Source organism: Hordeum vulgare, chromosome 7H (genome assembly GCF_904849725.1).
Source record: "Hordeum vulgare subsp. vulgare chromosome 7H, MorexV3_pseudomolecules_assembly, whole genome shotgun sequence".
NCBI lineage: Eukaryota > Viridiplantae > Streptophyta > Magnoliopsida > Poales > Poaceae > Hordeum > Hordeum vulgare.
The window spans coordinates 416659913-416677524 of NC_058524.1; positions in this window are offsets into that span (position 1 = coordinate 416659913).

The following is a 17612-nucleotide window of genomic DNA, read 5'->3' on the forward strand; positions in this document are numbered from 1 at the left end:
CAAGCATCCTAATGCAATTCTTGGAACTTTTTTATTGATTTTTTTTATAAATCGCACCTAGAAAAAATCAACAAAATAAAATGACGCTCCAAGAAAAACTCATATTATGTGACAAATGAAAATATAGCTGTAAGTAAGATTACCGATAGCGTTGGAGACGAAAGAGGGGATGCTTCCGGGGTATCCTCAAGCTTAGGCACTTGAGTCTTCCATGGATATTACCTTGGGGATGCCTTGGGAATCCCCAATCTTAGGTTCTTGTCTCTCCTTGCTCTCCTCATATCAGTGTCTCACCCAAAACATGAAAACTTCAATCACACAAAACTTAACAGAACTTTGTGAGAAGGGTTAGTGTAATAAAGATAGATCATTCACTTAGGTACTGTCAAGACAAGATTAATAATTGTTCCCACATTATACCTACTGTATTATATCATTACCATAATTTATATTACTGAATATAAGCTATGGGAACACTAAAATAAGCAAACTATGCATGCAAAGCAGAATTTGTCAAAAACAGAACAGTCTGTGAAGATCTGTAGTACAGCCATACTTCCCTGTCTCTAAAAATTCTGAAACATTAGGACAACCATAATAATTTGGATATCAATACTTTGTAAAAAAATTCAGGTTATTACCACGCTTCAGTAAAAAAGTAAAATTACAATACTGGAGTCAAAAGTTTCTGTTTTGTTTGAGCATCAATTCTACTCATCTTCTGAGTCATCCCAAAGGCTTTACTTGACACTTTATTGAAATGAAAGACACAAAACATGATTACTACGGTAGCTTAATCATGTGAACTCATAAAAACAGAAGGTAAATGTGTTGGGTTGTCTCCCAACAAGCTCTTTTCTTTAATGCCTTTTAGCTAGGCATGGTTATTTCAATGATGCTCTTCCAAACCTAATTCCGATGATGATTTTATTCATACTCTAAAAGATATAAGTGAAGTTCATAGATCATTCTAAAATTAATATATATAAACCAATATCCAAGCTCATAATATATAAGTGAAGCACACGAAGCATTCTATAAGGCCATACATGAAATATTTAAGTGAAGCTCGAAGAGCATTCTACAAAGCCATACTGAAAAGATTGAAGTGAAGCACAAAGATCATTCTACACTGCCATACTCAAAAGATTTAAGTGAACTGCATGAAGCATTCTATAAATCAATGAAGAACTATCTCATACTAGAAGGGTGCATAAAAGGAGAAGAAAAACACTAAAGACGCATATCATGTGAACAAAACAAAAACCGAGGTATACCGATAATTGTTGAAGAATAAAGATGGGATGCCTTCCGGGGAATCCCCAAGCTTAGATGCTTGAGCCTACTTAAAATATTTACTTGGGGTGCCTTGGGCATCCCCAAGCTTGAACGCTTGTCTCTCCGTATTCTTATTTTATCGATACCTCCTCGATCTTCGAACACTTCATTCACACAAAACTTAACAAAACCCTCGTGAGATCCGTTAGTATAATAAAGCGAAATACTACTTTAAGTACTATAATGAACTCATTCCAAATTCATATTAGCATTATATCTACTCTAGTACAACTTCACCATGGTTCATACCCCCCGGTACTACCCATAGATTCATCAAAATAAGAGAACAATGCATAGAAAACCAAATCTGTCAAAAACAAAATAGACTGTATCAATCTGGAAACTTTGTATACTTCCGTAACTCAAAAAGGTCTGAAACATTAGGAAGAAATAAAAAAATTGCATAGCAGTACTGTGTAAAAATTTCAGAAACTTTTGACATTCCTGTAAAAAACGTAAGTTCATGCACTACAGCCAAAGTTTCTGTTTTTGCACTGCACAAACCAAACAAGCAATCTAATCATCCTAAAGGAAAATTTTGGCACATTATTTTTAGAATACAATGGATATATACAAGGGGATAATTATTTTTGAGAAACTTCCATAAAAAGTTCTACATTGCTTCCATGAGCGTGAACACAAGTGTTTAAGGTCGACCCTCACTTCTCCAATGCACAACCTTCCAATCACTTCTCTTTTCGAAAACTTCTTAGGTATAAGAGGCAAGTAATTCATTTTGTATTTTTCATTATTTTTTTGTTTGTTTCACCCACAACTAAATAAAGAAAAAAGGGAAAATAAAATCTACTTAGTGAAGAAATCAAACAAGCACACACGAGAATATCAACCCCACACTATTGCTCCCCGACAACGGTGCCAGAAAAGAGCTTGATAATCCCCAAGTGCAAGGAATCATCGTAGCAATTTCCAAATGTGGAATTTATAAATATGGTGTGTCGAACCCACAAGTAGCTCAAGGTAAGAGCAATATTCTCTCGAGTCCTATCTGCCATTGATACAATTGTATGTACGTCGAACGTTTGCTTCCAACTAGGAATGTGAAATAAAACTACGTTGTGGGTATGAAGAGAATAGCTTTGCACGTCATCGGAGAACTAAAATGTCGGGACCCCGATCCTAAGCCATAGAAATCCAGCCTGTAACACATTACATCTCTTTGCGGCCTCACGCACGGTTATCCCCACGGCTGCAGCCTTACCTTAGCCGGGACCGTGTGCGCCTTTTGACTCACGTATGAAATTGTGTCGCTAGCATTCCGATGTCAAAGAACCCGGGTCGACATGTCTAGTCGTAAACTCAAGTGGCAGTTCCGTACAAGGACATGCATTCATGACCCAGCAAAGCATGTGTCGATCATCAGTGAGTGTAGATGAGTCGTAGCAAGCTACAAGGACTCCATTACACCACGTGACATTTCCCCAAAGGGACAGACACAACAGCTAAGAAGGACACATGCCGGTCAACCAATGTGTCCGGAGTAGTAGCGAACTACCATGGCTCGGTGGAAACACAAAGGGGCAGTTCCCCATAAGGAGTGCTACTAAGGCATACGACTAGGTGTTCGAACCCCATACATATCAAGTACAACACACGTACGCATGGCATACCGATATGCATAGATACATCGATGGCATCACAACATAACCATAAACATACAAACTTTATTTAGAAGGCTCGAAAGAGCCTCACACATAATATTACACAGATAGGGGTCTCACGACCCATCATCACAAGTCATTCAAACCAGTCTTACAAGCCAGCGGAAGATTAAAACTGTCTGAGTATAGACAAATGGAAAGGTAAAAGGCACATGGCCTGACTATCTACAGACCCAACCCAGGGCCAGATCGTAGCTGGGACACCAGCTACTCGTTGTCGTCAACGTCTAGATAGAACCCACCATTAGGGTCATTAACAACCTCTGCAACAATTTAATAAGCAAACGTGCGTACAAAAGTACTCAGCAAGACTTTAGAATAATCTATCTCCTCATGCAATGTATCAACAAGGAGTTGTGGGGTTTCATGCAGAAAGCCATCTTTTGACTCTTGGATAGACAAAGCTACATTTTTAATTAGTTTCGACAATTTTGTTTTCTTGCACACGAGTCCACTAACTCCAAAACAATACTCCATCATGGAATCATTCCGTCACCCTACGGAAATGCCATCCACGACACTCACACTTATCTTGACATTTTTATGAGTAGCCATTATAGTTGTCTATGAACAACATATGTCTCCAAGTAGTCCATATCCGTGGACGCGGCTATTCGAATAGATCATAACCCTGCAGGGGTGTACTTCTTCACACACGCTCTCACCATTTATCGCTATGTGCACATCATGCACCTCGGCAACCTTCAAGCGGAAGCCCAGCGAGGGAGTCGACCACGACCGTTAAGTACGCTAATACCTAGTGCAGGTTTTTCGCCTATCTGAGGGTAACCCGCACGGAAGTCCAACCGAGGTTTCCGCCACGGCCCCAAACGATGTGCGCAGAGTTCCCAAGCCCACCATCCGGGTGCCACTTGGTACACCATGCCACTGCCTACCGCATCATAACCCACCTCTAAGGTCAGCACTATGCACGGCCTTCAGCATGACTAAAAACACCAGAACCTACTTGCAACTACTGGACCGAGTACTAAGCGATTAATAAGTCGAGAGGATCAATTAAGTATCCCAACGTGTGGTAGTATCTAGTCATGGATTACATACACGGAACTCAGTTCCTATGGACGGTTCCAATGAAACAACCCGCCATGTACTCCTACATAGCCTTTCACCGGTACCTTTAACAAATCAGGTTCAATACACAACCTTTATTAACTGAACACATTCTCACGATCCTGTTCATCACCCAGATGACAGACCATACACAACTCTAAGCATAGCATGCATAGCAGGATAAGGCATATCATGGCTCAAGCATCTACCAAGTATGCTAGGTTGCAAGGTTCAGGTAATTACTGTTACAAGGACAGGTCATGCAAAGGAAGTGGGTTCAACTAACGTGGTAAAATCATTGAAAGCATTTTGACCTAATGCAATAAGTAAGAGCAGGAGCGAGAACATGGGATTTATCAGGATGATCAAAAACGGTTGCTTGCCTTGTTGCTCAGTAGAGGTGTGATATCCGTTAGTCGGATAACCAGTCGTATCCGAAGGGGCGGGGCCTACCGAATAACAACATACAAATATTAACAATCATATGCAACAATCATGGTGCATGCACATGGCATGAAATGGAAGGTGATATGTTTCAATGTGGTTGGTGAAACCTTAGTTTGCATCTGGTTTGAAATGGCATATTCATCTTAATTATTTAATTGATTTGACCTGATGCTGTTTGATAACTTTGTTTTTCATGCATGAAAGTAGCACCATTGTGTTCATTGGATTTTTCTGATCAATTTGGATATATTATTTGTCTGATTTGGAGTTATATTCAATTTTCTATGAATTTCCAAAGTTTTGAAGATATTCTGGAATTATACTAAAACCAGAATTCGATTTATTGCATCAGCATGAAATCAACAGGTCAGGTGGCCATTGGAAGTCAAACCTGACCAGTGGGACCCACTGGTTAGTGACTTTGGCCAGTTTTAGATTAAGTTTAAACTTAAATAGCTAATTAATAGAGCTGGACCCACATGTCAGTGACTATTTAACTGTTAATATAATTATTAATTTTATTTTGACAAAACATAATTAGTCTGGGGGCTGGTCCCACTTGCCAAAGACCCAGGGGAGTCAATCCCACCGGCGATGGGGTCAAACCCACCGACGGCGAGGCTCCCGCGACCACCAGAACGGCGGAGGGCCTCGGGTTTGCTATTCCGGTGAACAAACGCATGGAGGAGGGCACCAGATGATCGGCCATTCGATCGCAGCTCCATTTTTGCAAAGAGCAGGGGCTGAAACCACCTCAGATGACGCCGACGACGAGCTTGGCGGCGGCCGATGTTCGAGCACCATCGGGATCACAGCTATGGGGCCTATCACGCACAGGGCTGGGCTTGTACAACACCTACACGATGCACTGAAGCTAACGGTTGCCTCAGAATAACCAGCCGATCACCGGAGGGCTACCGGCGACGAGGCCTCGCGACGGATCTCATCGTGCTCCGGTGGAATCGGGGCCTAGAGCTCGGGATCGAAGGGGCAAATGAGGGGGAAAGCACCCTGAGCTCACAGGGAGCACAGAGGTGACGAGAGCAGGCTCGGGGATGGTTTGAGGAGGGAGAACGACGGCTACGAGCTCCGGGGATCCGAGGAGGAAGATGACGGGGTCACGGCGTCTCAGGGGTTCTCGTCGTCGAGCATCTGTTGGGGAGCTTCACGAGACCAAGGCGAAGCTATTGCGCAGCTCAGGTGAGAGGGGGAGGGGTTGGAGCGACGGCGAGCTCGAGCTCAGCTCGGGCTCTAATGGCGACCGATAGAAGGAAGAACAGGGGGCGAATGAGGAAGGGGAGAGGATGGGAACGAGCTCGGGGAGGCTTATCCTCCCTCTCCAGCTCATCCGGGCGAGCTAGGCACGCTCACAGGTGCGTGGCCGCGCGAGAGGAGGCGGCGGCCACCTCCTGCTCCGACTGGCGAAGGAGGAAGATGACAGAAGGAGGAGGAGATGGGCCTGGGCCAATTTCAGCGCGAGATAAATCTTTTCCCATTTGTTTTTCATTTCTATTTCTGTTAATTACTTTCTCACTTTGTTTTGCTTTATTTTTGGCTCCAAACTATTCCTAAAATAGTTTGAAACATGCTGAAATGTTATTTGGAATATTTCCAAATATATATAAAAGTTTCAGCATTTTTGAAAACTTTGGATTATTTGTAATCAATTATATACTTGATTTCAGTAGCTTTTAACTTTAAAATAAAATGCCGAAAGCACTTTGAAAATATATTTTACCCCTAATATTGTGTTTTCAACATTTATCAGAAATGATGAACTTTTCTAATGGCCATTTTGGAAATTTTAATTTGCCACCAAAATTGAAAAGCTTTTGAATATAGAGTTGCTAGGGTTTGCTTTGGTTTTCTTTGCTTTTCTTTTGGATTTCATTTCATTTTCTTGGATTCAAGAAGAAAACTTGAGTACATGCTTGCTATACTCTATTAGGGATCAGGGATGTGACAACTCACCCCCACTCAAAAGAATCTCGTCCCAAGATTTGGAAGTCGTCGGGAATAGCGCGGGGTACTCAAGTCGAAGACAATCCTCTCTTTCCCATGTTGCCTCTTTTTCAGAATGATTTGACCATTGAACTTTAAGACACTTGAGGTTTCGACGTCGAGTGGTACGCTCAGCTTGATCAAGAATACGAACAGGGTACTCTCGGTATGAAAGATTATCTTGGAGATCAAGCGTTTCGTGGTCCACTTCACGGATAGGATCCGAAAAGCAACCAGTGAGTTGCGAGACGTGGAATACATCAAGAACCTTGGAAAGATGCAGAGGAAGTTCCAATTGGTAGGCAACTTCTCCTCGTTTGGCAAGAATGCGAAAGGGACCGATATAACGAGGAGCCAACTTGCCCTTGATACCGAAACGATGGGTACCCTTTAGAGGTGTAACCCGAAGATAAGCCTTCTCGTTTTTTTTCATTAACGTGCTTGCACCCACTAGTTTACTGCTTGCTTTAGCTTAGCTTTCCCGAAACCATCAACTCTTGCTTTTTGAGGAGGTTTTTACCAATATGGTATCCGCTACTTCAAAGGTCATAGCTTTATGATGACGATCATATTGGCTCTTTTGACGAGACTGGGCTGTTTCCAACTTTTCACGAATAATGCGAACTTGCTCTTCTGCATCCTGGATCATATCCGGACCAAAGAGTTGCTTCTCTCCGGTTTCTGACCAATTAAGACGTGCTCGACATCTTCGTCCATAGAGAACTTCAAAAGGAGCTTTGCCCAAGTTTGATTGATAACTATTGTTATAAGAAAATTCGGCGAATGGAAGGCACTTCTCCCAATTCATACCGAATGATATAACACAAGCTCGGAGCATATCTTCTAGGATTTGATTCACTCTTTCTACTTGTCCAGTTGATTGAGGGTGGAAAGCAGTGCTAAAAGATAAGTGAGTCCCCATGGCATTCTGAAAACTTTCCCAGAAGCGAGAAGTAAAGATACTTCCACGGTCTGAGTTAATCTCTAGAGGAACACCATGAAGAGATACTATTCGAGAGATATACAACTCTGCTAGTTGGCTAGGTGTTATACTCTCACGAACTGGAAGAAAATGAGCTACTTTGGAAAGATGGTCAATGACCACAAAGATAGCATTAATTTCTTTCTTGGTCTTGGGAAATCCAGTGATGAAATCCATACTGACTTTATCCCATTTCCATTCAGGAATAGCTAAAGGTTGAAGGGTGCGAGCAGGCCTTTGATGTTCTGCCTTAACTCGACGACAAACATCGCAGTTAGCAACAAACTCATCAATTTCTCTCTTCATCCTAGTCAAACCAAAACCTCTGGCGTAGGTCCTGATACATCTTAGTACTACCAGGATGAATGGTGAGAGGAGAATCATGAGCCTCCTTGAGGATCAACTACCGCAGACGTTTGCTCTTAGGAACCACTAGACGATTCTGAAAGAATACGACCCCTTGATTATTGATAGAGAAATCCCTAGCATTTCCGCTAGCAATATTCTCCTTGATCCGGGATATACCCTTATCATAAGTCTGCACGACTTTGATTTGATCCCGAGGAGTAGGTTTCGCCACCAGGTTAGAAAGGAATCCTTGAAGAACAATGTGAAGATTTAACTTCCGAAATTCCTCATAGAGATGTGGTTGACCTCGTTGTAACATAAAATTATTACAATAAGACTTACGACTTAGTGCATCAGCCATAACATTGGCCTTCCCTGGGGTGTAAGTTATCCCTGAGTCATAATCTGTGATCAACTGAACCCACCGTCTTTGCCTGAGATTCAAATCCGGTTGGGTGAAGATATATTTCAGACATTGGTGATCAGTGAATATTTCGCAACGATTACTAAGAAGGTAATGTCATCAGGTTTTAAGTGCATGGACTACAGCTGCAAGCTCAAGATCATGTATGGGATAATTATCCTCATGTGGACGCAACTGTCGAGATGCGTATGCAATCACATGATGACCCTGCATGAGAATGCAACCTAATCCTTGTCGCGAGGCGTCACAATAGATAACAAAGTCCTTAGAAAAATCTGGTGGTAGCAACACAGGTGCGGAAGTCAGGCGTCTTTTCCGTTCCTGAAAACTATGCTCACACTGTGGTGTCCACTCGAACTTTTTATCTTTCTTGAGGAGTTCAGTTAGAGGCTTTGCAACCTTGGAGAAATTCTTGACAAAGCGGCGACAATAACTCTCTAGGACAAGGAAACTCCAAACTTTCTTAACCGATTCAGGTTGAGTCCAATCAAGGACGGCTTGAACTCTATCGGGATTGACAGCAATACCCTTACCAGAGATTACGTGGCCTAGATATGTCACTTCTGGTAACCAGAATTCACATTTTGAAAACTTGGCATAAAGGCGATGCTCTCGAAGTTTCATCAATAGCAGCCTTAGATGGTCGGCATGCTCTTGTTCATTTTTCGAGTAGATGAGAATATCATCGAGGTATACCACGACGAATTTATCCAGATACTCCATGACGATTGAATTCATCAAACGAGAGAAGGTGGCTGGGGCATTGGTTAAACCGAAGGACATGACGATGTACTCGTATTGGCCATAACGAGTGACAAAAGCCGTTTTTGGAATGTTCCCGTTCTTGATCTTGATTTGATGGTAACCCAACCTCAAATCTATTTTGGAGAAGATTGAGGATCCAGCGAGCTGATCATACAGGTCGTTGATCCTGGGGAGCGGATACTTGTTCTTTATGGTGACCAGGTTTAGTGGTCGATAATCTACAACCATCCGATCCGTTCCGTCTTTCTTCTTGACGAAGAGGACGGTACAAGCCCAAGCAGAAGAGCTAGTACGAATGAAACCTTTATTAAAGGCCTCATCTAGTTGCTTCTTAAGTTCGGCTAGCTCCAGGGGTGCCATCTTATAAGGTCTTCTGGCTATTGGAACGGTTCCCGGAAAAAGGTCTATCACAAACTCTACATCCCTGTCAGGTGTAATTCCTGGCAGTTCTTCTGGAAAAACATCCGGAAAGTCACGGACTACCTGAATGTCTTCAAGTTCTGGAAGAGGGTTGGCATTGAGGGAATAGAGTTGGCATTTGGCAACTCGAGTAGAGACATTGACTATCTCACCCGAGGGATGGGTAAGCTGAACATTTCTAGAATGAGTATCAATCTTGGCATAATGGGATGACATCCAGTCCATACCCAAGATGATATTGATATCCGAAGATTTTAGGGCTATCAAAGATGCTAGAAAAACTAGCATGTATACTAGAATTTCATTGTCATAGGTTATCCTGGAGGTTTGCCACTTACTACCAGGGGTTTGGACAAGCAATGGAATTGGCATATCACAAAAGGACATGTTATGCAACTGTGCATAACTTTCTGAAATGAAGGAATGAGATGACCTAGTGTCAAAAAGAACAGACGCTGGGTGATGATTGACAAGGAGCGTACCCAATATGACGCCGGGATCCTCTACAACTTCTTCTACCGAAACATAGTTCACGCAGCCACGTGCAGGAGTTGGCTTCACATAGTAAGCTTTGCCTGACTTGCCTTGCCCAACGGACTTTCCAGGTTGCTTGGCACCCATATTCTGAGGACACTCTCGTGAGTAGTACCCTGGTTCTCCGCACTTGTAACAGATCACCTGATTGGCACGTGGTGCAGCATTGCTAACTGGACCATGATGACCCACAAGTATAGAGGATCAATCGTAGTCCTTTCAATAAGTAAGAGTGTCGAACCCAACGAGGAGCAGAAGGATTTGACAAGTGGTTTTCAGCAAGGAAAATCTACAAGCACTGAAATTGTCGGTAACAAGTGATTTGTAGCAAGCAACAAGTAACAAAAGTAGCAATGGTGCAGCAAAGTGGCCCAATCGCTTTTGTAGCAAGGGACAAGCCTGGACAAAGTCTTATAAGAGGAAAAACGCTCCCAAGGACACACGGGAATTTCTTTCATGCTAGTTTCATCATGTTCATATGATTCGCGTTCGTTACTTTGATAGTTCGATATGTGGGTGGACCGGCGCTTGGGTACTTCCCTTACTTGGACAATCATCCCACTTATGGTTAACCCCTCTCGCAAGCATCTGCAACTACGAAAGAAGAATTAAGACAAAGTCTAACCATAGCATTAAACTAGTGGATCCAAATCAGCCTTTACGAAGTAACGCATAAACTAGGGTTTAAGCTTCTGTCACTCTAGCAACCCATCATCTACTTACTACTTCCCAATGCCTTCCTCTAGGCCCAAATAATGGTGAAGTGTTATGTAGTCGACGTTCACATAACACCACTAGAGGAAAAACAACATACAACATATCAAAATACCGAACGAATACCAAATTCACATGACTATTATTAGCATGACTTATCCCATGTCCTCAGGAACAAAAGTAACTACTCACAAAGCATGATCATAATCAAGATCAGAGGTGTAATGAGTAGCATCAAGGATCTGAACATAAACTCTTCCACCAAGTAATCCAACTAGCATCAACTACAAAGAGTAATCAACACTACTAGCAACCTTACAAGTACCAATCGGAGTCGCGAGACGGAGATTGGTTACAAGAGATGAATTAGGGTTTGGAGATGAGATGGTGCTGATGAAGATGTTGATGGTGACGAGTCCCCTCCGATGAGAGGAGTGTTGGTGATGACGATGGCGACGATTTCCCCCTCCGGGAGGGAAGTTTCCCCGGCAGGATCGTCCTGCCGGAGCTCTAGATTGGTTCTGCTCAAGTTCCGCCTCGTGGCGGCGGCGAAACCACGAAAAAGCTCCCTTCTGATTTTTTCCTGGACGAAACCCTCCATATAGCAAAAGAGGGGGGCCAGTGGGCCAGCGGGCTGCCCACAAGCCCCCATGGCGCGGCCTGGGGGATGGCCACGCCGTGCAGGCTTGTGGGTACCCCCTGGTGCCCCCCCGACACTTCTTCGGCCCAGTATTTTTTATAAATTGGGAAAACAATCTCCGTCGATTTTCACGGCGTTTGGATAGGTATCTCAACTTTGCTCCAGTTTCAGGCCTGAATTCCAGTTGCCGGTATTCTCCCTCTTCATGTAAACCTTGCAAAATAAGAGAGAAAAGGCATAAGAATAGTACCGTGAAGTGAAATAACAGCAAAAGAAGCGATAAATATCAACATGAAAACATGATGCAAAATGGACGTATCAACTCCCCCAAGCTTAGACCTCGCTTGTCCTCAAGTGAAAGCCGAGCTCAATAAATATGTCCACATGTTTAGGGAGAGAGGTGTCGACAAAACAAGATACGAACATGCATGCATCATGATCAAGATCAGAACAGCAATACCAACATATAATCTCTCATGCTAAAGTGATAATTCCTTCACAAATTAAGGCATGGATCAAGAACCTTACCGAGAAGTAACAACCGATAGGCTTTAGTCATTGAAGCAATTGCAATTTATCACAACATCAGAAAGAGTCAAATAAGAGCTTGTAAAGCAAATCCACATACTCAATCATTCTTTCGTTCTCTACAATTGCTACAACTCATGTGGTACTCATGAGATCAAAGTTTCAGCTGGACACAGAGAAAGATAGGGGCTTACAGTTTTGCCTCCCAACTGCTTACCTCAAGGGTAATGTCAAGAATAATGATTCATGAATGCCTACCTCCAAGTTGACATATGAATATAGATCTTTCCCAAGCATGTGACGGTAGCCAAGACAAAGGCAAAATAAGGAATTGGTGAAGATCAGCATGACTCTTTCAGGGGCAAAAAGTAAAGGTACAAGATAGGCCCTTCGCAGAGGGAAGCAGAGGTTGTCATGCGCTTTTGAGGTTTGGATGCGTGTCCTCTTAGTGCGGAGGAACATCACGTTAGATTGCCCCCTGTGATAAAGAACTTTATTATGCAGTCTGTCACTTTTATGTCTTCCTCATCACAGGTTCGTATAAAGCTTATTTTACACACACTAATAGATCATACATATTAGAGAGCAATTTTTATTGCTTGCATCGATGACAACTTACTTGAAGGATCTTATTCAATCCATAGGTAGGTATGGTGGACACTCATGTCAAAACTGGGTTGAAGGTTTATGGATGCACAAGTAGTATCTCTACTTAGTGCGGGAGGTTTGGCTAATATGAGGTGGAAGAAATCGTCACATGCTAAGGGATCTCTAATCATATAACATTGTTCAGAGCCAAGCAAACACAATCCATTACGTTGTCTTCCTTGTCCAACATCTCCTTCTAGGCATGCAATAGTTTGGTGAGTGTTCACAATCATAGATGGTGTCAGAGATGATATATTTATATGTGAACCTCTCCTTCCTTATCACTTCCTATTAATTGCAACAATGACCAAGGTCTACGTTTGCCTACCCTCAACAAGTTTCAATCCTCATTCTTTTTATATGTGAAGCCATCACTTCCCATAAGATCACTACATGATCTTTCATGCTTTTGTTCTATTCTCACTCTTTTGATCATGGCAAGAGGCAAAGCCCTTAAACTAAGACACTCTTTATTATATCGCTCACGAGCAAGAATACATCGGGGGTGACACAAAGAAAAACTCAAGACTTAAACAATAAGACTATTAAACTAAAAGAGAAAGAGAAAACTAAAAAGGAAAACTAAAACAAAGGTAAGGGAAAAAGATGTGATGGTGATACGATACCGGGGCAACTCCCCCAAGCTTGGCACAAGCCAAGGGGATTGCCCATACCAATGCTCAGTTGTCTTCCTTTGGTGGTGGTAGAGGAGTTGTTGCCGAGGTCTTGAGCTTGTCTAATTTCCACTTGAGCATAAAGTTCTGCTCTCTCAGATCATCATTTTCCCCCTCAAGCTTCAACACCCTTTGGCATAATTCCTGCTTACTCTCCTGCAAGAAATGAGAAGGGATAAACAAGGTCTCAGGCTTCTTCCTTAAGTCAGGGAGGCTCGACTTCTTGAACTCCACATGAGTGCGTCCAGGTTGAGGTAGAGGAGCCTCCTCTTCATCGGAACTCGTTTGTTCCTTCCCCTTGGGATCATAGTCTTCTTCCTCATCAGTGGTCCAGCCGTATGGTTCCAAGTCCCCATAGACCTTGGGGTTAGCAAGGTAATCTGCCACATAGCTCTCCCCCTCTGAATCCTGAGAAGACATCTTGACCTAGATCTGCGGCAGAAAATAGGCTTGAAACAAAAAAACAGAGGAAATCTGCATGATGCAGGGGTCAGACCAAACGAAAGTATATATAATGATATTTTTCAAACCAGAAGGAGTCCCCTGCACGAATACGGAGTCCGGGAGGCGCACGAGGTGGCCACAAGCCCTCACGGCGTGGTCATGGGGTGGGCCCGCGCCGTGCAGGCTTGTCGCCTTCTCGCGCACTCTCCGGACTACTTCCATTTTTTGTATTTTTTCAATTATTCCAAAACGGAGAAAATTTCCTATTGGAAAAGTTTTGGACTATGTTTTCTTACCGAATCACATACCTCTTTGTTTTCAGAGTCTGAAACAGGCTGATAAATATCCCTTAGGTATTCTTCCGGAGTTATGGTATTGATTATATTGCTTTCAACATTTATGGGAGTACCTGAGATATAATGCTTGATTCTCTGCCCATTTACCATTCTCGGAGAATTACCTTCCGTGTTGTTGATCTTGACAGCACCGTAACGATATACTTCCTCAACAACATAGGGACCTTCCCATTTAGAGAGAAGCTTGCCTGCAAAGAATCTTAAACGAGAGTTATATAGCAAGACATAACCACCTACATTGAACTCACGCTTTTGTATCCTCTTATCATGCCACCTCTTAACCTTCTCTTTAAAGAGCTTGGCATTCTCATATGCTTGAGTTCTCCACTCATCAAGCGAGCTAATATCAAATAACCTCTTCTCAACGGCAAGTTTGAAATCAAAGTTGAGCTCTTTGATTGCCCAATAAGCTTTATGCTCTAGCTCAAGAGGTAGATGACATGCTTTACCGTAGACCATTTTGTACGGAGAAATGCCCATGGGATTCTTATAGGCAGTTCTATAAGCCCACAATGCATCATCGAGCTTCTTAGACCAATTCTTACTAGACCTGGTGACAGTCTTTTGCAGAATTAGTTAAATCTCTCTGTTGCTTAGCTCTACTTGACCACTGGACTGAGGGTGGTAAGGAGACGTAATTCTATGGTTGACATCGTACTTAGCTAGCGTTTTACGAAAAGCACCATGAATGAAGTGTGAACCACCAGTTGGAAATATGCCCTAGAGGCAATAACAAAATGGTTATTATCATATTTCCTTGTTCATGATAGTCGTCTATTGTTCATGCCATAATTGTATTAACAAGAAACAGTAATACATGTGTGAATAAATAGATCACAATGTGTCCCTAGCAAGCGTCTAGTTGGCTAGCTCGTTAGTCAATAGATGATCATGGTTTCCTGGTCATGGGCATTAGATGTCATTGATAACGAGATCACATCATTGGGAGGATGATGTGATGGACAAGACCCAATCCTAAGCATAGCACTAGATCGTATTGTTCGTATGCTAAAGCTTTTCTAATGTCAAGTGTCTTTTCCTTCGACCGTGAGATTGTGCAACTCCTGGATGCCGTAGGAGTGCTTTGGGTGTATCAAACGTCACAACGTAACTGGGTGACTATAAAGGTGCACTACGGGTAGCTCTAAAAGTGTTTGTTGGGTTGGTACGAATCGAGATCGGGATTTGTCACTCCACGTGACGGAGAGGTATCTCTGGGCCCACTTGGTAGAACATCATCATGAGCTCAATGTGACTAAGGAGTTGATCACACGATGACGTGCTAAGGAACGAGTAAAGAGACTTACCGCTAACGAGATTGAACAAGGTATAGGTATACCGACGATCGAATCTCGGGCAAGTTCTATACCGACAGACAAAGGGAATTGTATACGGGATTGATTGAATCCTTGACATCGTGGTTCATCCGATGAGATCATCATGCAGCAAGTGGAAGCCACCATGGGTATCTAGACCCCGCTGATGGTTATTGACCGGAGAGGTGTCTCGGTCATGTCTGCCTGTCTCCCGAACCCGTAGGTCTACACACTTAAGGTTCGATGATGCTAGGGTTATAGGGAATTGCTATACGAGGTTATCGGAAGTTGTTCGGAGTCCCGGAGGAGATCCCGGACATCACGAGGAGCTACAGAATGGTCCGGAGGTAAAGATTGATATATAGGACGGATGGTTTTGGACACCGGAAGTGTTTCGGGCGTCGCCGGTAACGTACCGAGACCACCGGGACCATCGGAAGTGGCCCCGGGGGTCCACCGGAAGGGGGCCACCACCCCGGGAGGCTAGATGGGCCAAGTGCGGGAGGGAACCAGCCCCTAGGTGGGCTGGTGCACCCCCCACACTCAGCCCATGGAGCAAGAAGAGGGGAGAGAGGGGGGGGGGAACCCTAGCGCAGGTGGGCCTATGCCCACCAGAGGGGTGCGCCACCCCTGCTCCCCTCGTGGCTGCCGCACCTCCTCCCATCTAGGGCTGCTGCCCCTCCCAGGAGAGGGAAACCCTCAAGGGGGCACAGCCCCTCCCTCCCCCTATATATTGTGGGCACTTTGGGCTATTGGAGACACCAATCTTCCTCTCCCTCGACGCATCCCTGCTCTTCCTTCTCCTCCTCTCTGCCGGTGCTTGGCGAAGCCCTGCCGGGAGACCTCGTCTCTCCATCGACACCATGCCATCGTGCTGCCGGAGATCTTCCTCAACCTCTCCCTGCTTCTTGCCGGATCAAGATGCAGGAGACGTCACCGGGTTGCACGTGTGTTGAACACGGAGGTGCCGTGGTTCGGCACTAGATCGGAATCACACCGCGATCTGAATCCCCGCGAGTACGACTCCATCAACCGCGTTCTAGCAGCGCTTCCGCTTAGCGATCTTCAAATGTATGAAGATGCACTCACCCCTCTCTTGTTGCTGGTCTCTCCATAGGAAGATCTGAATATGCGTAGGAATTTTTTTGAATTTATGCTACGTTACCCTACAGTGGCATCCGAGCCAGGTTTTCTATGCATAGATTCTATGCACGAGTAGAACACAAAAGGTTGTGGGCGATGATTTGTCAATTGCTTGCCGCTACTAGTCTTATTATTTTCCGGCAGTATTGTGGGATGAAGCAGCCCGGACCGACCTTACACGTACGCTTACGTGAGACTGGTTCCACTGACAGACATGCACACCGTGCATAAAGGTGGCTAGCGGGTGTCTGTCTCTCCTACTCTAGTCGGATTGGATTTGATGAAAAGGGTCCTTATGAAGGGTAAATAGCTTTGGCATATCATCGTTGTGGCTGTCATGTAGGTAAGAAAGCGTTCTTGCTAGAAACCCAAATCAGCCACGTAAAACTTGCAACAGCAATTAGAGGATGTCTAACTTGTTTTTGCAGGGTTTGACATGTGATGTGATATGGACAAAGTTGTGATGTTGCATGTATGATGTATGAGATGATCATGTTATTGTAATAGGTTTCACGACTTGCATGCCGATGAGTATGACAATCGGCAGGAGCCATAGGAGTTGTCTTAATTTATTGTATGAGATGCAACGCCATGTGCTTACTACTTTTACTTCATTGCTAACGGTTAGCTATAGTAGTAGTGATAGTAGTAGTTGGCATGACGACTTCACGGAGACACGATGATGGAGATCATGATGATGGAGATCATGGTGTCACGCCAGTGACAATGATGATCATGCGATGCCTGAAGATGGGGATCGAAAGAGCAAAGATGATAATGGCCATATCTTGTCACTATATGATTGCATTGTGATGTTTATCATGTTTTTCATCTTATTGCTTAGAACGACGGTAGCATAATAAGATGATCCGTCTTAAAATTTCGAGAACGTATTCCCCTAAGTGTGCACCGTTGCGAAGGATCGTTGTCTCGAAGCACCACGTGATGATCGGGTGTGATATATTCTAACGTTCGCATACAACGGGTGTAAGCCAGATTTACACACGTGAAACACCTAGGTTGACTCGACGAGCTTAGCATGTACAGACATGACCTCGAATACAAGAGACCGAAAGGTCGAACATGATTCGTATGGTTGAATACGATCAGCATGAAGTTGCTCACCATGGTGACTAGTCC